The sequence below is a fragment of the Chiloscyllium punctatum genome, chromosome 8 (genome assembly GCF_047496795.1).
Source record: "Chiloscyllium punctatum isolate Juve2018m chromosome 8, sChiPun1.3, whole genome shotgun sequence".
Classification (NCBI taxonomy): domain Eukaryota; kingdom Metazoa; phylum Chordata; class Chondrichthyes; order Orectolobiformes; family Hemiscylliidae; genus Chiloscyllium; species Chiloscyllium punctatum.
Genome location: NC_092746.1, coordinates 80909906 through 80935454, shown reverse-complemented (window position 1 = coordinate 80935454; position 25549 = coordinate 80909906). Strand labels below are relative to the sequence as shown.

At 41.2% G+C, this 25549-nt stretch overlaps 1 protein-coding gene across 1 annotated transcript in view; it reads right to left on the bottom strand.

Moving 5' to 3' along the window:
• LOC140480282 (MAM and LDL-receptor class A domain-containing protein 1-like) overlaps positions 1–25549 on the bottom strand; it is a 404689-nt gene that overhangs the window by 217305 nt on the left and 161835 nt on the right. The window lies entirely within an intron of this gene.

The following is a 25549-nucleotide window of genomic DNA, read 5'->3' as shown; positions in this document are numbered from 1 at the left end:
CTGATTTCCTCGAATTCCAGGAGCAGTAATTACTGTTTTAAAAGCCGTTGCATTGTTTTGGATCTTTTCCGGGGGAAAAAAATTCAAAACAATGGCACTTTTAAAAGGAGGAAGAGAGAGAAAAGTAGAAACGACATGGTCAGTGTGAGAGAGATAGAGAGAGAGTGACACAGCAGTGAATCTGCGCAGCTTCTGCCTTTGTTGTTTGAGTTCAAGTATTTCTGGACATCAGCGTGCGTTTAACAAAAATTACCAAACAGCAAAATTCACAGCTATCTTAGAGGAATCTGTGTGGGAGAGCTCACAGCACAGGAGCAGATAAGTGCATGGTTTTTAAGTGTAACCTTGTTATCTTTATTTTAATAATGAGAAGAGTGGGTTCTTTTTGGTTATGTTTTTTATTGAGATCCATTTCTTGATTAAAATTTAAAATATAAAACATAGGTACCCAGTCAGCCTGGATCAGTGTTTTTAGAACCATGTAACTGTGCTATTTTCTGGGTCTCTAGATTGTTAAAGTGCAGAGATGGCCTTAAGTAGAGTGATGTGCTCTTCCAGTCGGATATGGGAGATTAGGGAGAGTTTCCATGTTACTGATGATTATGTCTGCAGTGAGAGTGTAAAATGGGAAGCAGGTAGTGCAGGAGTCTCCTGTAATTATCCCCAGCTCAAACAAGAATGCTATTTTGGAAAATGTAAGGACTGATGGACTTTCAGGGGAATATAGTACGAACAGCCAAGTTTCTTGTACCGAGACTGGCTCTAATGAAATGAGAGGTAGGTCAGGTTCCAAGCGATCGATTGTGATAGGGGACTCTCTAGTCAGAGGCACTGACAGACGTTTCTATGGCCAATAGTGAGAAATCAGAATAGTGTGTTGCTTCCCAGGTGCCAGGATCAAAGATTTCTCAGAGAGCATGCAGAATATTCTCAAAGGGGAGTGGGACCAGCAGGAGGTGGTTGCACACAATGGAAGTAATAATATAGGATGGCAAAAGGATATGATTTTGAGGGGAGAATATAGGAAGTTAGGCACAAATTTTAAAAGTAGGTCCTCGAGGATAGTAATATCTGGATTAGTCCCGGTGCTATGAGCTAGTGAGGGTAGGAAAATGAAGATAGAGCGGATTATTATGTGGCTGAGGAGCTGGTGCAGTGGAGAAGAGTTCACATTTTTGGATCATTGGAATCTCTTCAGAGGTAGAAGTGGTCTGATAAAAAGGATGGATTGCACTTGAATTGGAAGGAGACAAATATACTGGCAAGAAGATTTGCAAGAGCTACTTGGAGGATTTAAACCAGTCAAGTAGGGGTGAGGGGGATGGGGGTTGAGGGGTGAATCCAGTGAAATAATGAGGAAAGAGATCATTCTGAGACTGGTACAATTGGGAAAAAGAGCAGGTCAAACAGTCAGGGCAGTCAGGAACAAAGCAGAGAATGAGGTAGGACTACATTTATTTCAAGGCAAGAGGCCTAACAGGGAAGGCAGGTGAATTCAGGGCATGGTTGAGATTTCATAGCAATTACAGAAACGTGGCTCAGGGATGGACAGGACTGGTAGCTTAATGTTTCAGGATACAAATGCTATACAAAGGACAGAAAGCGGGGGGAAGAGAGGAGGGGGAGTGACGTTTTTCATAAGGGATAATGTTATGGCTGTCCTCAGGGAGGATGTTCCTGAGAATACATCCAGGGAAGTTATTTGAGTAGAACTGAGAAATAAGAAAGGGATGATCACCTTATTGGGATTTTTACCATAGTCCCCCCAGTAGTCAATGGGAAAGTGAGAAACAATTTGTAAGGGGATCTCAGTTATCTGTAAGAATAATAGGGTGGTAATGGTAGGGAATTTTAACTTTCCAAACATAGATTGGGATTGCCATAGTGTTAAAGGTTTAGATGGAGACAAATTTGTGTACAAGAAAATTTTTTCTTCATTATATGAATATACGTATGAGAAAATAAAGCAGTGCAAGTGAGAGTTGGGGAGCACTTTGGGGCCAGAGACCATAATTCTATTATTTTTTAAATAGTGATAGGAAAGGATACGCATGATCGAACAGTTGAAGTTCTAAATTGGAGGAAGGCCAATCTTAACAGTATTAGGCAAGAACTTTCAAAAGTTGATTGGGCACTGACGTTCACAGGTAAAGGGATGGCTGAAAAATGAGAAGCCCTCAGAAATGAGATAACGAAAGTCCAGAGATAGTATGCTCATGTTAGGGTGAGAGGAAAGGCTGGTACATGTACAGAATACTGGACAACTAAAGAAACTGAAGTTTTGGTAAAGAAAAAGAAGGAAGCATATGTCAGATATAGACAGCAAAGATCGAGTGAATCCTTAGAGTCTAAAGGCAGGTGGAGTATACTTAAGAAGGAAATCAGGAGGGCAGAAAGGGCACATGAGATAGCCTTGGCAAATAGGGTTAAGGAGAATCAAAAGAGAATTTATAAATACATTAAGGACAAAAGGGTAACTAGGGGGAGATTCGGACACTTCAAAGATCAGCAAGGCAGCCTATGTGTGGAACTTCAGGAGATGGGGGAGATACTAAACAAGTATTTTGCGTCAGTGTTTACTGTGGAGAAGGACATGGAAGATACAGAATGTGGGGAAATAGATGGTGACATCTTGAAAAATGTCCATATTACAGAGGAGGAAGTGCTAGATGTCTTGAAACGCATAAAGGTGGATAATCTGCAGGATCCAATCAGGTGTACCCTATAACTCTGTGGAAAGGTAGAGAAGTGTTTGCTGGTCCCCTTGCTGGATATTTGGATCATTAATAGTCACAGGTGAGGTGTCGGAGGACTGGAAGTTAGCTAATGTGGTGCAACAATTTAAGAAAGGTGGTAAGGAAAAGTTAGGGAACTATAGACCGGTGAGTCTGTGGTAGTGGTGAGCAAATTGTTGGAGGAAATCCTAAGGGACAGAATGTACATATATTTGGAAAGGCGAGGACTGATTAGGGATATTCAACATGGCTTTGTGCACTAACTTGTCACACTAACTTTATTGAGCTTTTTGAAGAAATAATGAAGAGGATTGATGAGGGCAGAGTGGTGGACGTTATCTATATGGACTTCAGTAAGGCGTTTGACCAGGTTCTCTTGGTAGACTGGTGAGCAAGGTTAGATCTCATGGAACACTGGAAGAACTAGCCATTTGAATATAGAACTGGTTCAAAGGTAGAAGATGGTGGTGGTGGAGGGTTGCTTTTCAGACTGCAGGTCTGTGACCAGTGGAGTGCCAAAAGAAATACTACTGTGTCCACTGCTTTCTATCTTTTATATAAGTGATTTGGATATGAACATAGGAGATATAATTAGTGAGTCTGCTGATGAACCCAATATTGAAAGTGTAGTGGACAACAAAGAAGGTTACCTCAGAATACAGTGGGATCTTGATCAATGGACTGAGAAGGGGCAGATGGAGTTTAACTTAGATAAATGCGAGGTGTTGCATTTTGCAAATGCAAATCACAGCAGGACATTTACACTTAATAGTAAAATCCTGGGGTGTGTTGCAGAACAAAAAGACCTTGGAGTGTAGGTTCAAAGTTTCTTGAAAGTGTAGTCGCAGGTAGATAGGATAGTGGAGAAGGCGTTTGGCATGCTTTCCTTTATTGGACAGAACATTGAGTATCAGAGGTGGGAGGTCATGTTGCAGCTATACAGGACATTGGTGAGAACACTTTTGGAATATTGTGTGCAATTCTAGTCTCCTTTCTATTGGAAGGATGCTGTGAAACTTGAAAGGGTTCAGAAAAGACTCAGAAGGATGTTGCCAGAGTTTGAGGATTTGAACTATGGGGAGAGGCTGGATAGACTGGGGCTGTTTTCCCTGGAGCTTTGGAGGCTGAGGGGTGACCTTATAGAGGTTTATAAAATAATGAGGGGCGTGGACAGAATAAAGAGACAAAGTCTTTTCCCTGTGGCGGAGGAGGGGGGAAGGGGGTTCAGAACTAGAGAGCATAAGTTTATGATGAGAGGGGAAGGATTTAAGAGGGACCTGAGGGCAACGTTTTCACATAAACGGCGGTGCATGTATGGAATGAGCTGCCAGAGGAAGTGGTGGAGGCTGGTGCAATTGCAACATTTAAAAGGCATCTGGATGGTTATATGAATAGGAAAGGTTTAGTAGGATATGGGCCAGGTGCAGGCAAATGGGACTCAGTTAAGTTAGGATATCTGGTCGGCGTGGATGAGTTGGACCGAAGAGTCTGTTTCCGTGCTGTATGTCCCTATGACTGTATAACAGTTTGACAGGTGAGACTGGGGTGACTTCTTCACAGAATGGTTTGCAGCTGGTGTACATTCCAGGAAGATGAGGAAGGCCTTTAGGCCTGCCTGGAGCACTGACAGCTATTCTCATCACCACTGTCCCCAACTCCCAAACACTCTCCACCTGCACCGCCATCTCACTCAGCCTGCCACAATCCATCATTTAAAACAAACCCCTGTCATATGGAAACTTGGAGGCTGGCTGAAAGATTCTGATTCTGGCCCAGGTAGAGGGAAAATTCAAGTCCACTATTTCAGTGAGTCAGTTGTCAGTCTGTGGAACACATTCCCTTGGGAGAATACAGAAACAGCTTGTCTTAATTCAATAAAATGTAGATTAGATTGATTTATTTCAGAAGATAATGCTTTGGAATATAATGAGTAAATTGAGACATAACATGTAGTAAACATTGGAAGGACCTGTTTACATTCGACCTAATGGCTTAAATTCTGCTGTACACCATAGTCTTGCAAACCCAGTCTGACAGGATTACCAACTCTCATTGATGTTATCAATTTTTTTCCACTCTCACAAACTTCTTTACTAATATACGTACCTGCCCAATATCTTATCACATAATCCTTTATATGATAATTCAGTTTTCTTATTTAATTTTTGGAAAGATAATCATTATAACAATTAATACTAAAGACATTCATAGAATGCTCTTACAAAAAGGGATGCTATTTGGCCTTTTGCACTTCTTTGAAAGAGCTAACCAATTAGAACCACCACCACACCGCCCCTCCCACCCCCACCCTGCTATGTTTCCCATGGCCCTTTATTCTTCCAGTTTTCATTGACTTCCTTTTTGTAAGTTACTAACTTCTGTAGCAGTGAAATCCAGGTCACAACAATTCACTGTTTATTGTTTTCACCATATTACCTCTGGCTCTTGAGCTGCCACTTTTGATGATTTGTGTAGGTACAACTGCAGTGTGCCTTCATAATGGTACCATTTATTTTCTACCATCTCTCTTCATTGTTCCCACCAAAATGTGTAAACCACATAATTCTCTATGTTGAATTAAACCTGCCAGGTTTCAGTGTATAACACCAGTCTGGCTATGCCCTCCTGAAGTTAACTATCATCCTACTCATTGTTTAACACCTTTCCAATTTTCATGTAATCTGCAAATTTTGAAATTACACCCAAAATCTAATCAAGGCCCTATGCAATTGAAACACGATTACACTGGCACTGCACTCAAATCCCCTTGCGATAAATGCTAACTTTCCAGTAGTCTTCTTAATAGCTTGCTGCGCCTGCATGCTTGCCTTCACCGATCGATAAGGATACCCAAGTCCCTGTGCACATCTAGGAAATGTTCTGCATATCTGCACTCACATTTTCCACATTATATTCTAGCTGCTGTGTTCTTACCCAATCACAAATCCTGTCCAAATCCTTCTGAAAATGTTTATATCTTCCTCACAGCATGTATTCTTGCTTGTTTAGCATTATCTGCAACTTTGGAAATATAGCATTTGGCCTGACCTCCCAATCGTTGACGTATATTGTGAACAGATGGGGCCAAGCTACTGATCCTTGAGGTACTCCAATAGTTGTTATGGGGCAGACCAGACCCCCTCAAAATATTTTTGAAAGATAGCCTAGACCCTAACGTTTTCTTACTTTAAAGTACCATGTTCCAGATGCGATATGACTGGTCAAGCTACTCGATGTTAGGCAAAACACAATTTATTGAAACACTTGAGTTAAAATACAACCACAGAAAGAGGAATTTTGAATAACCTAACTGTATTAGAAAACTTAACAGATTAATAGTTGCAATAACTATTACTAATTAACTGTTCCAATATAGTAACATCCCATAAACATATCTCTTGGCAAAAAGGAAAACTCAGAAAAATAGATTTGTCTTACAGGTCACCCAGCATCAGACAGAAACCTCAGCTATAGCTGTAAAAAAAAACTTCTACTTCTTCAAGTCCACACAGCAATTGCTTAAAGCTAAACCTAAAAGCTAAAAATAAAACTAGAAAGCCTTGGCTGTGAGAGCTGGCCACACCCAGCCAGGCTGCTTCCATTGTTTCAACTTATAAAAAACCCAAGGCCTCACAAGCTGTTGACTTTCTCACAGACAGCATCATCCCCTCTTATTCAATCTCCCTTTTAAAAAAAGACAAAATAACCTCTTATAACCACAGCATAATCACATATTCACAATCTGCCAATGCGAAAATGACCAATTTATTCCTGCTCTCAGTTTTCTGACTGTTAGGCAATCATTAATCTGTACCGGGAGATTATCTCCCAACCCATTAATTTAATATTTCAAACCAACTTCTCGTTGGAAACTAATTAAAAGCCTCCTAAAAATTCAATGATACTATGTCCTTCAATACCCTTTATTAATTTTGTTCGTAACATCCTCAAATACTCAAGCATGTTGGGTACTGCTGAGGGGAATATGCTCTCAAGAAAGTAGCAACAGCTGAATGTGTTGTACTGTGGTTGGCTGTGCTGCACAGGGAAGGAGTAAAAAGTGCGGGGCTCCAATGGTTATTGAGGATTCAACTGTATGGGCAATAGACAAGCATTTCTGTGGCCACAAAGGAGACTGTAGGATGTGACTTCCCTGGTGCTAATGTTAAGGATGTCTCAGAATGGCTACAGGATATTCTGAAAGTGGAGGGTAAACAGCCAGTGGTGGCGGTATGCATTCATACAAGAAGCACAGCTGAAAACAGGAAAGCCTGGAATTATAGTCTAGTCAGCTTGGCGTCAATAGTGGGGGAAAATCCTAAGATTTAATAGTGGATCATTTAGAAACCTGTGGTAGGATTGGACAGACAGAGCATGGATTTATGGAAAGGAAATCATACTTGACAAATCTACTGGAATTCTTTTAAGATGTGACTAGTAGAGTTGATGAGGGGAGCAAGTGATTTATTTGAACTTTCAGAAGGTTTTTGACAATGTTCCAGATTGGAGGTTAGCATGTAAAAGCAAAGTGCATGGGTTTGGGGTCAGTGTATTATGACTGATAGAAAACTGGTTGATAGTCAGGAAACAAAGAGCAGGTAAAAACAGGTATTTTTCCAAATTGCAGGCAGTGATGAATACAAGGCCACTAGGATCAGTGCTTGGACAAACCTCCTGTGTGGAACTTATCAAAAGCCTACTGAAAATCCAACTACATTGTGCTGATCGAAGCCGTTTATTAATTTTATCAGAAACATCTCAAAATCTCAAACAAATTAGAATCATATAATCCTACAGTGTTGAAACAGGCCACTTGGCCCATTGAGTCTACACTGACCCTCTGAAGAGCATCCAATTCTGACCCACTCACCTACTCTACCCCTGTAACCCTGTATTACCCTGCACATTCCTGTAGATGCAATACCTGCCCATACACCATCTCCCTCACCTCCATCCATGGCCCCAAACAGTCCTTCCAGATGAGACAGTGGTTCCCCTGCATCTCCTCCAACCAAGCCTACTCCACCTGGTGCTTCCAATGTGGTTTTCTCTACATCATTAACATCCAGTTTAGACTAGGTGCCCGTTTCGATGAGCATCGTTGCTGGGCCCAAAATGGCCAGCCTGACCTCCCAGTCACTGCCTATTTCAATTCTCCTTCCTATTCCTACTACAACATGTTCATCCTTAGCCTCCTCCGCAGTGAATTAGACCGGAAATTGGAGGAACAATACTTCATCTTCCACCTAGACAACGTACAGTCCGGAGAACTTAACACTGAGTTCTCCAATTTCAAATAACCTTCCTACTCATCCCCCAGCTCCCTTTCCAGCTCCTCCTCCTCCCTTCCACTCTACCTACCAATCCTTCCTTCCAGCCACCAACTGGATTCATCCCTCCCATTGACCAACCAGGTTATACCCATTACCTGTTTTCACCCATCACTACCTCACCATTCTGCTACTCTCCCCAAGCACCCCTTCCCTTTATCTGTAGTTCCCCCTATCCCCACATCTAGTCCTAAAGAAAGGTTATATCTGAAACACTGACTTCTCCATGTCCTGATGCTGCCTGGCTTGCTGTGTTCTTCCAGCCCACAGCTGTCTACATTTGATTCCAGCATCTGCAGTTTCTTCTGTCACTGCCTCACATGCCAGGGTTTGATTGCACCCTCAGGCGACTGTCTGTGTGCACATTCTCCCTTTGACTACATGGGTTTCCTTCGGGTGCTCCAATTTCCTCCTGCAGTCTGAAGATTTGCAGGTTAGGTGGACTAGCCAGGGGAAATGCAGGGTTCCAGGGATAGAGTAGAGGGTGTCAGTCTGGGTAGGATGTTCTTCGGAGGGTCAGTTTGGATTCGATGAGCTGAATGCTCTGCTTCCACACTGAAGGGGTTCTGTGATTCTAACAGCAGCTTCTCACCAACCAATGCATTTGTAGTTTTCCTGAGATTTCACTCATGGTCCATCAAGTTGTCAGAAGTAGAGATGTCTTCTGCAGGCCCAGTTCTCTCTACTCCCTGACAATTGAAGGGAAATGGGCCCTGATTGGTCCTGCACCTCTGAAGAAGCTAATTTTGTGATCATTTGTTTCACCACATGAAGGCTCTTTCGGAGCCCATCTCCAGTAAGCTTTTGGATTTTGTGTAAGGTGGCCACAGCTCAATAGCAATCAGGTTTCATACCAGGTACATGGAGACAGGAAGAATTTTAAAAGCTGAGTAACTATACATTTGAGATATCTGCAGAGATTTTAAGGCATTGGGTGGAATGAACATATATGGAATGAAACTGCCACAGGAAGCAGTAGAGGTACATTTATAAGGTTTGGACAGGTACATGAATAGGAAAAGTTTAGAGGGATATGGGCTAAATGCAGGCAAATAGGACTAGTTCAGTTTTCGAAACCTAGCCAACATGGATGAATTGGGACAAAAAACTTATTTCTGTGATGTATAACTCTCTGACTCTGTGACTCTTTTAAGTTTCAGTACAGATTTATTTTTATTATTTAGTTGAAACTTTAAATTCTTTTGGGCTCATGTATTAAATGCGTTTGAATGGAACTAGGCCTTTTAATGTGCCATTCCTGAGGCAGCCCAGCTTCACTTCAGGCCTATAGGTTGACAGTAAGTCTGTTTCAAGGCTCTTTAATGCACTGGAGACAAAAAGACAAATCATACTACTCAGCAGCTTGGTTTGGACCTGACTCTTCATCCCCATACCTCATTGGCCAAAGAGTTGGAATAGTCAAATCCTAGTCAAAGTACAAAACTTAGAAAGCTAGAGTAGCAATGATTTGAAAATGGGATGGTTTTCAAAGAAAGTTTAGATGAGATCAGCCTCACCCAAAGAAGATTATCCCAATGCTTTGTTGTGTTAAATAGCAATCAAAATAGTATAGCAAGGTGAAAAAAAAAGCAAAAAGGAAAATCAATCAAATGCCATTAGCTTAGTTTTCTATTCAGTAGTTGACTTTCATATGCTTTATGTTTGCCATGAACAACATGTCTGTTTCCTTCATTCATTTTTATCTCCTACACTGCATTTTAAATTATTCTAAGAGTGTTTATTTTCAGTTCTGTCATCACTTCATAGTCATTAGTATTCTAGTCATTATAAACACATTTATTTTTCCGAACTTGTTCCTTTTGCAAACAATGGGGAGACCATGCAATATTATGCAGAGGAAAGATATACCAACTGAATGAAGAAAATCCAATCATAGCTATTGGTCAATGTGTTTGCCGAGATAATGTTGGAAATGCTGGAAATAGGCCATTGGCTCAACCTAATCATGTCAATATTCTAGCTTCAATTAAATTGGAGTTACGTACACACCTTCTTCCACTTTTTGTTATTCCCACTTCTTACCACCAACAATCCTAGATTTTGACATCTCTGCTTCAATCAATAATTCTAGTCATGCATTTACAATATAGCATAAAATGATTTCTCATGTTCTCTGTTCTAGATTTTTAATATGTAATTTTTGAGGCTCATTACATTTCCTGTGCTTTTTGGTGATCATTGACTCAAGGGGATCTGATTTTGAAAACATGTGGGGGGAAAGAAATATGTGTTACTAATTCCTCACCCTGGTATTTACACCAATGGTGTGACTTATTCTAACTTACACCCATTCTCCAATAAAGATTAACCAGGTATTACATTAAAAACAAAATGCTGCAGATGCTGCAAACCTGAAATAATAAAAACTGCAGGAAAATTCAACAGATCACGCAACATCTGTGAAAAAGACAGAGTTAACATTTCATGTCTAATATAACTTCTTCAGAACTGAAGGGGACTAGAAAATTATGATTTTAGTGCTATCGGAAGATGGGGAAGGAAGAGCAAGTGCAACAGATAATGAAGGATCCCAAAATAAAAGGCAAGGTGTAACTTAGGGGCGGGTGTCTTGTTTGCATGAGTTTGCCGTCAGCAAAGCCAACCTTTTTTTCCTATTAACACCATACCATAAGCAACCATTCTATAATAACACTCCTTTTCTACCATTAGCATGCCCTTTGCCTTTTGGCAAAGGGAATAAATGGCAGCCTCACCATTTATTCCACTTGCTCCTCAATCTCCATTGTCATAATAGAAAGATCATTATTTTGCAGCCCTTCCCAGTTCCAAAGAGTCATCTTGGATTCAAAGTGGTAATTCTGTTTTTGTGTATCATAAGCACTATTGAGTTTTCATGGAATTCAAAAATGCCTTAAGTTTTCTTGTTGGCTGCTAAATAAAATGATTAAATATCAAGGTCAAAGCCACAAAACTGTCAGAACAGCACATTAAATGCTGTTAATGCAATAATTTGTTATGTTGAGCAATGCACTGTAGACGATAAGTTCACATGCACTTTTGATGCTATAAACAGACCCATGAACCAGAACAACTATAAGTCTCACATTGAATATGTAGATAAAGATCTTATACACTCTGTATGCAGCCTATTGGAAAAGGGATGGAAGCTGGCTGGCTGACTGTAAATCTTAACATATATAACATTTCAGGAAAAGACTACTGTATCAGTTTTAACAAGAGAAGTTACACATTATATTCATTTGACGCATTAACAAATACTTGGCTCAGTCATACTGGTCCATTTGTCAGTTGTATTTGATCAATGACAGGTATAATAAATCACTGTTCCCTGCATAACAAACAGTAGTGTAGCAAATACTAGAAGCAGCAATTTTTAAATATATTCTTTAGGTTTTTGCCTGTTCACAAAACAAGACTCTGCAATTAGGTGAGAAATGCCAGTAAACATTCACTTGAATGTAAGAGAATGTTCTGCATTCTGAGAGGGAATACTCACTTGGAGGGAATGCTTAGTGAAAAAGAATGATGAACAACTCAATTTTCTTTGCATTTCCTCTCAAGCAGCTAACACATTGGAACATATAAGTAATAAATGAGCCGTTTAAATGGAAGAGATTTTCATTCATACTGGATGGGGATCATATGGACACATTTATGCCCCTTGGCAGTGGCTTTCCTGTTTTATGGTCGGTCATGGGTGATGAGGATAATTGGCTAAGCTAGTATTTACTGTCTATCCCCAAGTGTCTAAACGGTAGTTAGGAGCCAACCATTTGTTGTGGGTGTGGAGTCATATATAGGCCAGATGACTTAAAGTTAGAAGAGGTTACCTCAGATTTTAACGGGATTTTGATCAGATGGGCCAATGGGCTGAGGAGTGACAGATAGAGTTTAATTTAGAACAATGTGAGGTGCTGCAAAATGGGAAAACAAATCTTAGCAGGACATACACACTTAGTGGTAAGGTCCTAGGGAGTGTTGCTGAACAAAGATATCTTGGAGTATAGGTTCATAACTCCTTGAAAGTGGAGTCTCAGGTAGATAGGATAGTGAAGAAGGCGTTTGGTATGCTTTCCTTTATTGGTCAGAGTATCGAGTATAGGAGTTGGAAGGTCATGTTGCAGCTGTACAAGACGTTGGTTAGGCCACTGTTGGAATATTACGTATTGTTCTGGTCTCCCTCCTATCAGAAGGATGTTGTGAAACTTGAAAGTGTTCAGAAAAGATCTACAAGGATGTTGCCAAGGATGGAGGATTTGAGGTACAGGGAAAGGCTGAATAGGCTGGTGCTGTTTTCCCTGGAACATCGAAGGCTGAGCCTTATAGAGGTTTATAAAATCATGAGGGGCATGGATAGGATAAAGAGAAAAAATCTTTTCTCTGGGGTGAAAAGACTAAAGGGCACAGATTTAGGATGAGAGGGAAAGATATAAAAGAGACTTAAGGGGCAACCTTTTCATGCAGAGGGTGGTGTGTGTATGGAATGAGTTGCCAGAGGAAGTGGTGGAGGCTGGTACAACTGTAACATTCAAAAGACATCTGGATGGGTGTATAAGTAGGAAGGGTTTAGGGGGAAATGGCCAAGTTTTGGCAAACGGGACTAGATTAGATTGGGATATCTGGTCAGCAGAGACAAGTTGGACCGAAGGGCCTGTTTCCAAGCTGTATATCTCTATGACTCTATGTACTTCCTCAGATTTTAGGAAAATCCCTAAAGAACATGAATGAACTAAATGGTTGTGCATCAATAGATAGTGGTTACATATTCACACCTTTTTATTCAATTCAAATTACTCTAGTTTCTAGAATTGAATTTATGTTTGAATAATTAAATTTGCTCTATTTGAATTCAAGTCCATTTTCCCAGGATATTAGCCCAAAGTTCTGGAATGACATTAAGATTATCCCACCAGCACCCCAAAAGGAAGTTCCATAGTCATAAATTTCTTTGTTCAACAAAGTGGGCTCGAGCTGGCTCTGGGTTCAGGATCAAGATAGCCTGGGCTGAATATTATGTTCTGGATAAGATTCCTTCAATTTTCATGGGCTAGTGAAATCTCTTCAGAGATTTATTTATATTCTTTGGTTGATGCATACTATCAGCTTTCCAATAAAAGGAAATTACTGCAGATCCTTCTGAAAATCATCGGGGTACAGTGAAACAAAGTTAATGTTTCCAGTCCAAAATGCCTCATTTTTGAAATATGAACCAACTGTGTTTCTCCAGTAACCAAAAGAGAAAATGCTGGACAATCTCAGCAGGTCTGGCAGCATCTGTAAGGAGAGAAAAGAGCTGACGTTTCGAGTCTAACTGACCCTTTGTCAAAGCTGACCAGCTGAGATTTTCCAGCATTTCTTCTTTTGGTTTCAGATTCCAGCATCCGCAGTAATTTGCTTTTATCCTGTGTTTCTCCAGTAATTTGTTTTTATTTCTCTTCACTCTCTGGGCTATTTCACTGCTATCATGCTGCTAATCTATTCCATAGCATCTTTCACTTTCCTGATTAGTTTCTTCTTTGCCAGCTCTTCTAACCTGTCTTCTATGCTGACTTTGGGGCATATTGAGGCTTTCCTGGGTAGCTGCTGAATAGGCTTTGTATTGTCATCTACTTCAATAGCATATTCCCCTGGAGGACATTGTGATGAGGCTGCCCCTTTAACAAGGTTATGCAGTCCTTGGCTGTGTTTTTCAGAGAGGTCGTAAATGACATAGACTCTGAAAAGTCTGGGGTTGATGGGTTTTTGGGCCAATTTGATAATAGCTAATAGGTACTGCCTCAGGCGGAAGACTTTCAATTTTTTAAAACTAAAACTTGTACAATGAAAGGCTCAGCCTTTCTCTGGTTTGGTTTGGTTTTTAGCAGTAGTGTGGAAAATAGCTGCTGGACCCAAAGAAGCAAGTAGAGGCTGGTACTCTCTCCCTGCCTTCTATCCTGTAACACACTGATTTTATTTTTTGTGCCAAGGAATGTTTATAGGGATTGTTGCAAGTATTTGGAACAGCATCATTAAGTTAGGATTAATCTGTTAGATTTTCGGAGAGATTTAAATTGTTCGGTATTCTGTTTTCTGTTGTTTGTGTTTCATTCAGTAAACAGTAAATAAGTTCTGTTTTGTTTAGAACTAAGTGGTTTGACCAGTGGCATTTCTCCTGGAATATCCACTTTACACCTGCTTAAAACAGTTCGTAAAGTTAGGGTCTGGGCTACCTTCTTGAAATGTTTTGAGGGGATTGGCCTGGTCCATAACAACATCCTATCCCTTCGAACACTTTGTTGTACTCCTCCAGGATCTGTTTCACAGTTAATGGGTTAGTGGTCTGTGATACATTGTAAGTTGCTTTTAGTACATTGAGGAATATCCATCCAAGCTTTACACTGGCAAAACTGAGATGAGTGGTTTTTGTATTTTTTCTTATTCACTCATGGGGTGTTGGTATCACTGATTGGGTCAGCATTTATTCCCTGTCCCTAGTTGCCCTTGAGAAGATAGTGGTGAGCTGCCTTCTTGAAATCACTAGAATCCACATGCTGCAGATTAACCCACAATGCATTTAGGGATAGAATTCCAGGACTTTGACCCAGTGACAGTAAAGGAATGGCAATACATTTCCAAGTCAGGATGGTGAATGGCTTGGAGGGGAAATTTAAGTCATGGTGTTCCTATATATCTACTGCCATTGTTCTTCTAGATGAAGAGGTTCTGGGTTTGGAAGGTGCTGTTTAAGGATTTTTTGAGAATTTAGGCAGTGCATCTTATAGATAGTAAAGGTACACAATCATTTATCTGAAAAACTCAGGGCCATCTGGCTTTTGGAATTCAGAATTCTTTGAATTTCAGAATAAATGACAGTTTGATGGTAAAATCTTTAAAAGTCTTGCCGAGCAGCAGACGCACTGTGAGTACTATGGGCCCTGAGGCAGAATTGAGGCCTGCAAATGTTTGGTCATGCTCACCCACATTGCATCTGAGTGGGGTGCATTGAGTGGGTGTGGAGTTGGGTTAACTGTTTGGACGCCAATCAACCTTGTTAATGAGAAAAAGATTTCATGAAAAAGCCTTCGGATTTTGGAGCTTTTCGGATTTCGGGATTTCGTATAAGGGAGTGGGTGTTTTTAGATGTGGTGCCATTCAAGTGGGTGGCTTTGTCCTGGATGGATTTGAGCTTCTTGATTGTTCTTGGAGCGACACCAATCCAGGCAAGCGGGGAGTTATATATCACATTCCTGCCTTGTGACTTGAAGATGTTGGACAGAACTGGGGAGTGAGGAGTTAAGTCAAACACTAGGCTCTGACCTGCTCTTGTCACCACTGTGTTTATGTGGCAAGTCCAATTGAATTTCTGGCCAATGGTAACCCCTAGGATGTTGATAGTGGAAGATTCAATGGCAGTAACACCTTTGAATGTCAAGGGGGGAGGTGGTTATATTGATCCTTCTTGGAGATGGTTATTGTCTGCTATTTATGTGGCATAACTGTTACTTGCCACTTGACGGCCTAAGCCTAGATGTTACCTAGATCTTGTTCCATTTAAATATGGACTGTTCCAGTATCTGAACATTTTGTGAATGATGCTGAACATTTTGTGATCATTGATGAATATCTCCATTTCTGACCATATGATGAAAGGAAAGGCATTGATGAAGCAACTGAAGATATTCAGACTTTTCTTGAGGAACTCCTGCAGAGATATCCTGGAGCTAAGATGGCTGACCTCCAACAGCCATGACTATCTTTCGTTTGCCAGGTAAGGCTCCAACCAGTGGAGACTTTGCCCTGATACCCATTAATTCCAGTTTTTCAAGTGCTCCTTGATGTTACACATAGTTGAATATGGCCTTGATATCAAGCATTGTTAATCTCACCTCTGGAATTCAGCTCTTTTATCTCTCAACCAAGGCTGTGATGAGGTCAAGAGCCATACCAATGCCAGGCAATGACCATCTCCATGATACAACAATCTAACCATCTCCCCTTGACATTTAATGGTATTACCATCACTAAATCCTCCACTATCAACATCCTAGGGGTTACCATTGACCAGAAACTCAATTGGACTCACCACATCATCACAGTATCTACAAGAGCAGGTCAGAGGCTAGGAAAACTGCCATGCTTAACTTGACTCCCCAAAATCTGTCCAACATTTACATGACTTGAACTGATAGATCTGTTCGAAGTCTATATCCATTTAGCACAGTGATAGCGCCAAACAGCATGATGGAGAGTATTCTCAACGTCAAGGTGGGACTTAGTCTCCACAAATACAGTTTAGCGGTCAGTCTTACAAATACTGTATGGACAGATACATCTGTAGTTGGCTGATTGGTAAGGATGAGGTTAAATATGTTTTTCCCTCTTGTTGGTTTTCTCACCACCTGCTGCAGACACAGTCTAGTGGCTATGTCCTTTAGAACTGGACCAGTTTGATCAGTAGTGCTGCTGTAATTGAAATCCCCCACCCAGAGTACACTCTGTGCCCAGCCACCCTTCCTGCTTCCTCCAAGTCTTGTTGAATATGGAGGAGTACTGACTCATCATCTGAGGCAGGATGGTACGTGGTAGTCAGCTGAAGATTTCCCTTGCTTATTTAACCCAAAGCTATGAGACTTTATGGAGTCTGGAGTCAGTGTTGAGGACTCCCAGGGCAACTTCATCCTGACTGAATACCTCTGCGGGGTCTGTCCTGCTGGTGGGACAGGACACATCCAGGGATAATGATGGTAGTGTCTGGGACATTGTCTGTAAGGTGTGATTCCATGAGAATGAATATACCAGGTTGTTGCATGACTAACCTGTGAGACAACTCTCCTAATTTTGGCACTAGCCCCCATGTGTTAATAAGGAGGATTTTGCAGGGTTGGCAGGGTTGTTTCTCCCATGGTCTTTTCCGGTGCCTAGGTTGATGTCAGATGATCCACCCAGTTTTTTTTATTGAGACTCATAGCAATTGATACAGCTGAATAGCTTGCTATACCATTTCAGAGGTTAATATTTAACCCTATTGCTGTGGGTCTGAAGTCACATGCAGGCCTGACCAAGTAAGAATGGTGGATTAATAAATGAGACGGGGTTTTCCAACAATTGACAATGGCTTCCCGGGTCATCAGTAGATTTTTAATTCTTGATATTCTTCATTGAATTCAATCCCACCATCTGTCCTGGTGAGATTCGAATGCAGATTCTCAGAGCAACAGCTGAACTTCTGGATTGATGGTCTAGCAATATTACTAGGCCATTACCTTCTCTCCCTTTTGTTGGTTGTGAACTGTGAACTGGAAGTACATATTCATGTAATCACAGTGGATTCACAGAGTAACCTATCCTTTTGGCATTAATCCGGTCATGTTATCTTTGAGGACTTAATTTTTGGATTACCACGTTGAGCTGCTTCATGTAGGTATGGGAAGGTCAAGGTGTTGCATGACACACCAGGATCAATCTGATGTTCACCTGATGTTCTCCTTCCAAACTTCACAAACAATTCAACACCCATTCACGTGACTGGACTAACCACATTGTATGGTGTAGAGTGACTCATTCGAATCTCTGTTCAGGTTATCTCTACTTGCTTTTCTTGTGCTGTCCCCAGATAATGATTCAGCAAAGAGAACACTGCTTTCCCCATTTCTTTTTCTGTTTTATATAATGTCATCTATAGCATTTTCACCTGTCTTTTGTGATTGCTCTGTCCTTTGGGACTGGTGTATCTGTCAATGTAATGCAAGACCTTGCCTGTTCTGCCATGAATGCGCTCTCACTACTGACTTACAACCTCAGCAATTTTGCACATTTGGTCATAGGGTCATAGAGGTGCGCAGCACAGAATCAGACCATTTGGTCCAACTTGTCCATGCTAAACAGATATGCAAAATTAATCTAGTCCCATTTGCCAGCTTTTGGCTGAAATCCCTCTAAACTCTTCCTATTCATGTACCCGTCCAAATGCCTTTTAAATGTTGAAGTTAAAAATCACACAACACCAGGTTATAGTTCAACAGTTTTATTTGGAAGCACTAGCTTGTGGATCACTGCTCTTTTATCAGGTGATTGTAGATTATAAGATCATAAAACACAGGATTTATGACTATGAATTCTGTGTCCTATGATCTTATACTCCACAACCACCTGATGAAGGATCAGCGCTCCGAAAGCTAGTGCTTCCAAATAAACCTGTTGGACTATAATCTGGTGTTGTGTGACTTTTAACTTTGTCTACCCCAGTCCAACATCGGATCCCCACATCATGGCTTTTAAATGTTGTTATTCCTCCTGCCTCCTCCACTTGCTCTGTCAGCTCATTCCATACACGCATCGCTCTCTGCGTGAAAATGTTGCCCCTCAGGTCCCTTTTAAATCTTACCCTTTTTACCTTAAATCTATGCCTTCCAGTTATGGGCTCCACTAATCTGGGAAAAAAATGATCTTGGCTATTCACCCTATCCACTCCTTTCATGATTTTATAAACCTCCACATGGTCACCCCTCAGCCTCCGATGCTCCAGGAAAGATAGCCCCAGGCTATTCAGCCTCTCCCTATAGCTCAAGCCCTCCAACCCCAGCTATATTCTTATAAATCTTTTCTGCAGTCTTTTAAGTTCAACAGCATCTTTCTTATAGCAAAGAGACCAGAATTGAATGCAATATTCCAAAAGTGGCCAAATCACTGTCCAGTACAGTTGCAACATGGCAGTCCAACTCTTATATTCAATGCACTGACCAATAAAGGCAAGCGTACCAAATGTCTTCTTCACTACCTTGTCTACCTGCAACTCCACCTTCAAGGAACAATGAATCTGCACCCCAAGGTCTCTTTGCTCAGCAACATTCCTAGAACCCTACCATTAAGTTTATAAGGTCTGCTTTGGTTTATCTAATAAAAATACAACACCTCACACTTAGCTAAATTAAACATCATCGGTCACTCCTCAGCCCATTGGACGAATTGATCAAAGACTTTTTGTACTCTGAAATAACCTGCTTCAGTGTCCACTACACCATCAATTTTGGTGTCATCTGCAAACATACTAATCATTCCTCCTATATTTCCTAAGACAGAGCTTCTTAACTCTCAGGGGATATGCTCGCAATGCAGGATCACCTGTCCAAATACAATTCTGTTTTTAAATAGTTCCTTCAGTTGTGCAAATTATGTAGGGTTCTGCAAACTAAATTAATGAGGTCATATATTAATCAATGGGCTCCCTTTCACTTTGGACCCTAAATATTGAACACATATCATTCATGAGGTACGTTCACTTATGCCTTTCAAAATATACAAAATTTCTAACTTCTCTGGCTTGCTAAACAGATGTGTTGTGATTTCATAATTACTTCTTTGTCTGTGGAAAAACTGCCAGTTTTGCTTAATATCATCTTTCATTCCAACCAGAGTTGGGGGTGGAATAGCTGCAGTTATTTTCTCTCACTTGTGTTTCAGCTGTGGCTTGTTTCTTTGATGTAGTTTATTTCAGCTGCCTTTGGCAGCTCTCATAGCTTTGAACATTCCTGATTGATCTGTCAGTAGCTGTGCTTTGCTGCACACTCATTCTCAACTCTTAAACAGTGGTTTAGTCAAAATGAATTTATGATTAGCAGTAAAATGGCTTCCTGCAGTATGTGTGTCTTGTGGTCAAAGTCACATGACTGTGGCAGACCAGGAAGGACAATTGCACATGATTTTATTTCATTCCATACAACCCCAGCAATATGAAAATTTAGTTATATTGGGGAAGGAGTGTGTGGAATGAGAAAATCTGGGGTTGCTATACTGCTAATGGAGGAAGTTACACTTAAGTGATGTACAAAATTGGGAAGAATATTATTTCTGAATGTAAATGTTGCTAACCAGCAGATACCGATTCAAGATTATTGGCAAAAGAGCTATAGTGTAGCAGATCTGGAGACCAAGAAGACCTTTGATCTGCAATTCTGATGGTGGACAAGGAATCGAAACATTAAAGCATAAAGGTGGCTTCCTGCAGCAAGTCGCAAAATTGTATGACCGAACATCCCTGGAGGTACTCTTTATTTAATATTTTGAGTTGGACACCACAGTGGCTCGTTGCTTAGAAAATTAGACATGAGAAAGTAACCCCTTTTCCCACAGGTGATTTGTTTCAGATTGATGTTTTTAAAAGAAGAATGATGAATGTAATGGAAAGTGAAGTGTGTGTGATTTTAGGTTATAGTTTTATGTTTTGAGAAAATTGAAAATTATGAACACTTTTTCGAACAAGTGTGGAATGGATTTAAGATGCACATGACAGCGTTTCTTTTCAAATGTGATGAGAAGATATTAAATCCCTGCTTTAGGAATGTAGCAAGAGCAGAAATTGCTGATGAAATTCAGCAGGTCTGGCACCATCTGTGGGAAGGAGGTAGGATTAATGTCTCGAGTCTGGTGAGGAGAGAGGACATGGTGACAGAGAATGTAACTAACAATGCTGAAAGAAAGGGAAGGAATTGGCTCACAATCTGAAGGTGCTGAAAGCAATATTAAGTTCAGAAGGTTGCAAAGTGTCTAGTCTGAAGATGAGATGTTGTTCCTCCAGTTTGCGCAGTGATTCCAGGGAGCATTGCAGCATGCCGGGGACAGACATGTGGGAATGTGAGCAGGACGCTGTGTTAAAATGACCGGCTGCAGGAAGGTGCGCATGGACTGGAGGTGTTCTACAAAGTAGTCACCCAGTCTGTGTTTGGTCTCTCCAATGTAGAGTAGGCAACATTGGGTGCAGTCAATACAACACATAAGATTCGAGGAAGTGCAGGTGGATTGCTGTTTCACCTGGAAAGACTGTTTAGGCTGTCAATCACAGTGTGTGGGAAATCACAGTCATGGAAGAAGCAAGCCATGTCAGCAGTGATGTCTTGGAAAGTGGCATCATCCAAACAGATAGGAATAGACAAATGAACTGGTTTAACGGGATGGAATCCTTGCAAGACATGGGGTAGGAAGAGCTGTAGTGAAGATAGCTGTGGGAGTCAGTAGCTTTGTAGTGGATGGCAGTGGACAGTTTATTCCCTGAAATGGAGACAGAGAGGTCAAGGAAAGAAAGGGAAGTGTCAGAAATGGATGATATGAAAGGGATGGAAATTGGAGGCAAAATGAACAATTTTTTCAGGGTCTAGGTAGGAGCATAAAGTGGCACTGAAACAGTCAGTGATGTACTGAACAAAGAATTGTGGGAGGGGGCCAGTATAGGACTGGAACAAGGATTGTTCCACATACCCCATGAAGAGGCAAGCATAACTGGGACTCAGCGGATGACCATAACTACTCCTTTAACTTTGCAGAAGTGAGATGAGTTAAAGGAGAAATTGTTCGGAGAGAGAACAAGTTCAGCCAAATGGAGGAGAGTGATGGTGGATGGGGATTGTTCAGGCCTCTGGTTGAGGAAGAAGCCAAGAGCTCTCAGACTTTCCACCTTTGAATATTTTTTGAAGTGGTATTTTTAATTTTTCCACCTTGAGTGCTCAAGTCAAAATAAATTTGCAGCTTATCAAAGTAAACTATTTTCAATCTCATACATACATCAAGAACAGACATAACAGCTCTGAACATATATAGTTTCTAATACCAGATTTCCGTAATTTCACTAGCAGTGTTACCACTGATATTTTTGCTTTTTATTCTTGGGTTGGGGCTCAGAGTTGGGTGAAAACACATCTTAGTGAACCTAAATTTGACAAATCTTGACTCAAATTTCTTGGGATATGGGCTGGGCTAGAATAGGAGTTGGTCAGCTGACTCAGAAAGCCTAAGAAACTGGCTCTTTCCCAAGCCAAGCTGGATGAAATGCCTGCCTGGGGATTCCAACACTGGAAGAATAGTTTAAAACCAAACATTAAAACTGGGAACACCCCTCATGCTCTCACCCCCTCATTCTCTATCATGCCAAGCTATGTTGGTTGATGGTTACAGCCATTTCAATGGCCCCTCTCACTCCATAGGAACAAAGAAACATAGCAAACAGGAGGAGGGATAGGCCATTTGGCCCTTCAAACATGCTCTACCAATCAATATGATCATGCCTGATCATCCAACTCAGTACCCTGCTCCCACTTTCTCCCTTTAACCATAAGAGCTATATTTACCTTCTTCTTCTTAAAAATATTCAATGTTTTGGCTTCAACCACCTTCTGTGATAAAAAATGTCACACACTCACCACTCTCTGGGTGAAATCATTTCACCTCATCTTGGTCCTGAAAGTCCTATCCTGTATCCTTAAACTGTGACCCGTAGATCTGAATTCCCTGGTATTCAGGAACATTCATCCTGTGTTTACCCTATCCAATCATTTTAGAACTTTCTAGGTTTCTGTGAGATCCTCCCTCACTCTTCCCAACTCCACTGAATATGATCCCAACTGATCCAATCTCTCTTCATAGGTCAAACTTGCCATCTCAGCATTCAGTCTGGTAAACTTTCACTGCATTCCCTCCATAGACAGAACACCCTTCCACTGATCAGGAGACCAAAACTACACATAGTGCATATATTACTGTATTCTCATATATACTCCAGATGGTTGCTCATATCCTGTCTCCCCAGGGCCTATTAACCCCTACATTAACTTAATGCCATGCCAAATCAAATTATATCGAGGAAAGGCACCATGGCCAAAAATAAAATTACAAATCTAAAGTTACAAGTTATGTCACTATTAGGGAAAAAGAAACTCTTGATGACAGAAAATAAATATCTAATACAGTGAAATTGCAAAAACTCATCAATTATGTAAACAAACATTTCTTATTTTCATCAACCTTCCACTCATGTATTAAAAACCTTACGGCAACAAATATTTCCATTTGATAAGCAAATGAAACTGTACTTCAAGATGTACATTTATCTGTACATCAATGCACATTTGTAAAATTCAAGTCTTCATAGTTAATAACAGTGGGATTTTTAAAAATTCATTGGATGTTACTGATCCAGGCCAGACCAACATTTATTGCCCATCCATAATTGTTCAGAGGGTTATTAAGATTGAAGTACATTCCTGTGAGTCTGGAGTCACATGTAGGCCTGTCCAGGTAAGGATGACAGATTTCCTTTCCTGATGGACATGACTCCTATATCTATATTACATAATTACACTCCTTTCACTCTTTTTTTAACTGATTTTTTTAACAGTTTCTTAGCAGTCTCCCTGCTAGAGGAAGGATGTTGTGAAACTTGAAAGGGTTCAGAAATTATTTCCAAGGATGTTGCCAGGGTTGGAGGCTTTGAGCAATAGTGAGAAGGGCTATTTTTCCTGGAGCATTGAAGGGGTGACCTTATACAGGTTTATAAAATCATAAGGGGCACGGATAGGGTGAATCATCAAGGTCTTTTCCCCAGGGTGGGGCAGTCAAAAACTAGAGGGCAGAGGTTTAAGGTGAGAGGGGAAAGATTTAAAGGGGAGCTAAGGGGCAACTTTTTCACACAGAGAGTGGTACGTGTATGGAATGCACTGCCAGAGGAAGTGGTGAAGGCTGGTACAATTACAACATTTAAAAGGCACCTGGATTGGTTTATGAATCAGAAGGATTTAGAGGGATATTGGCCAAATGCTGGCAAATAGGACTAGATTAATTTAGGATATCTGGTTGGTATGGATGAGTTGGACCCAAAGGTTTGATTCTGTGCTATACATCTCTCAGTCTCTGTGAGACTGTTTCAAGACTGAGTGAGCTTATAGTCTGCTTATGCCTGTTCATGCCTTCTCCTGATCCTAAAGGGTACGTTACCTCCATAAAAAATGTCCAGGGACCAAATGAAAAAGGACCAGATGACCAGAGGTTATCTCCCCAAAAATGGAGGTAATATAAAGCATTTTCTCTTACTCACCCTTCAAAGCCTTCACTCCCCTGGCACACACTTTATGCCCCATCCATAACAGCCAATGAAACCTAATGCCCTCTTCCCATCCCATAGACCCTGAGTATGGATTCAGAACCTCAACCTGAGCTACAAATCTTCTCAAAACTCGCCAGATTCTAAGTATCCCTAGCCAACATTATACTTACCCGAATCCATCATGCTTCCCCTTTCACCGACATTGCCAGCTCATTGAGTATCCTGCATCACTATTGCTCCAAAACAGCAAGATGTTTGACAGTATCGAAAAGAAATACAGTGAGAACCAATCTGATTTTATCTGGTTTAATCTCCACACTCAGTTTGTAACACCAGTGACACTAAAATCCAATTTCAATGGAGGCAGTTGGTCATTTAAACAGCCAGGTGCCTCTGGGAATCACATATGTCTAAACAATGGCCTATCCTCAGGAAATTAAGGGAGTTACTTTCAGGGGCAGGACTTGTGATTCCATACAATCCCTGCATTTTTGCTCAGTGAAGTTGTTCTCTGTCTTGCCAAAAGCCAGACTTTAGATTATTGTGTTAGTCATGCCAAATGTACAAGCCCAGTTAGAAGCAAGTTTTTGATATGAACAGTTGTATAATTGCTCCGTACAAATTCCTACACCTCTATATTTGCGGGATTCTCAATCCAGCCCAATGACTTCAAAGGTAGCACATGCCTCATAGTGAAATATTTCAGCCTTAACTGATATTACTTTGCAGAGGTTTGGCAGGAGTATACTGGGTTCTGGATTAGTGGTGCTGGAAAAGCACAGCAGTTCAGGCAGCATCCGAGGAGCAGGAGTATACTAGCGGCAGGAGAAAGATCACGGAAAAAATATGCTGTACCTTCCACATATTGATTCATATTAACATAAACAGAATTGCACCAATGTCAGGCAAGGGAAAGTGATGGCATAGCTGAGATATACAGGGGAACCTTGATTATCCAAATACCAATTATCCAAAAATCGGAATATCCGAAGGAGATCTAAAGGTCCTGACAGAAACGTTACATCAAAGACGAAGGGCTTTTGCCCGAAACGTCGATTTCGCTGCTCGTTGGATGCTGCCTGAACTGCTGTGCTCTTCCAGCACCACTAATCCAGTATTTGATTTTCAGCATCTGCAGTCATTGTTTTTACCTCAAAGACGTGTGTCCAACACTGATCGTGTCTTTTGTTTACAGTGATTAAAAGTGCTGCCGAGAACAGTCCTGGACTGATGGGAGCGCAGGCACTGTCTCTAAATGACTGACCTCCCACCATCTCTCTCTCTCTCTCTCTTTCCACACTTTCCCTGGAGTTCTACACAGGCATGTACCCTAAACTCCCCCCCTCCCCCCCTCTGACATTATCCTGTAAAAGGCAGAGGTGGAACCTGTCAATAAGTTGCAGCGAAAAGGTGTCTGCGTGTGTGTGTGTGTGTGTGTGTGTGTGTGTCACCTCCCAAAAGGCAGTAGAAGGGGTTGAGGTTGGGGGTGGGGGCAGAAGGGTTTTGCACGGGTGTTGTTGGGGCGGACAGGCGGTGTTGGATGGGGTTTGGGGGTTGGGCGGTGGTGGTGTTTGGGGGTGGGCGGGGTTGGGGTTGGGTGAGGGCTCACGGCACTGTGCTGCTGCCAGTCTCCT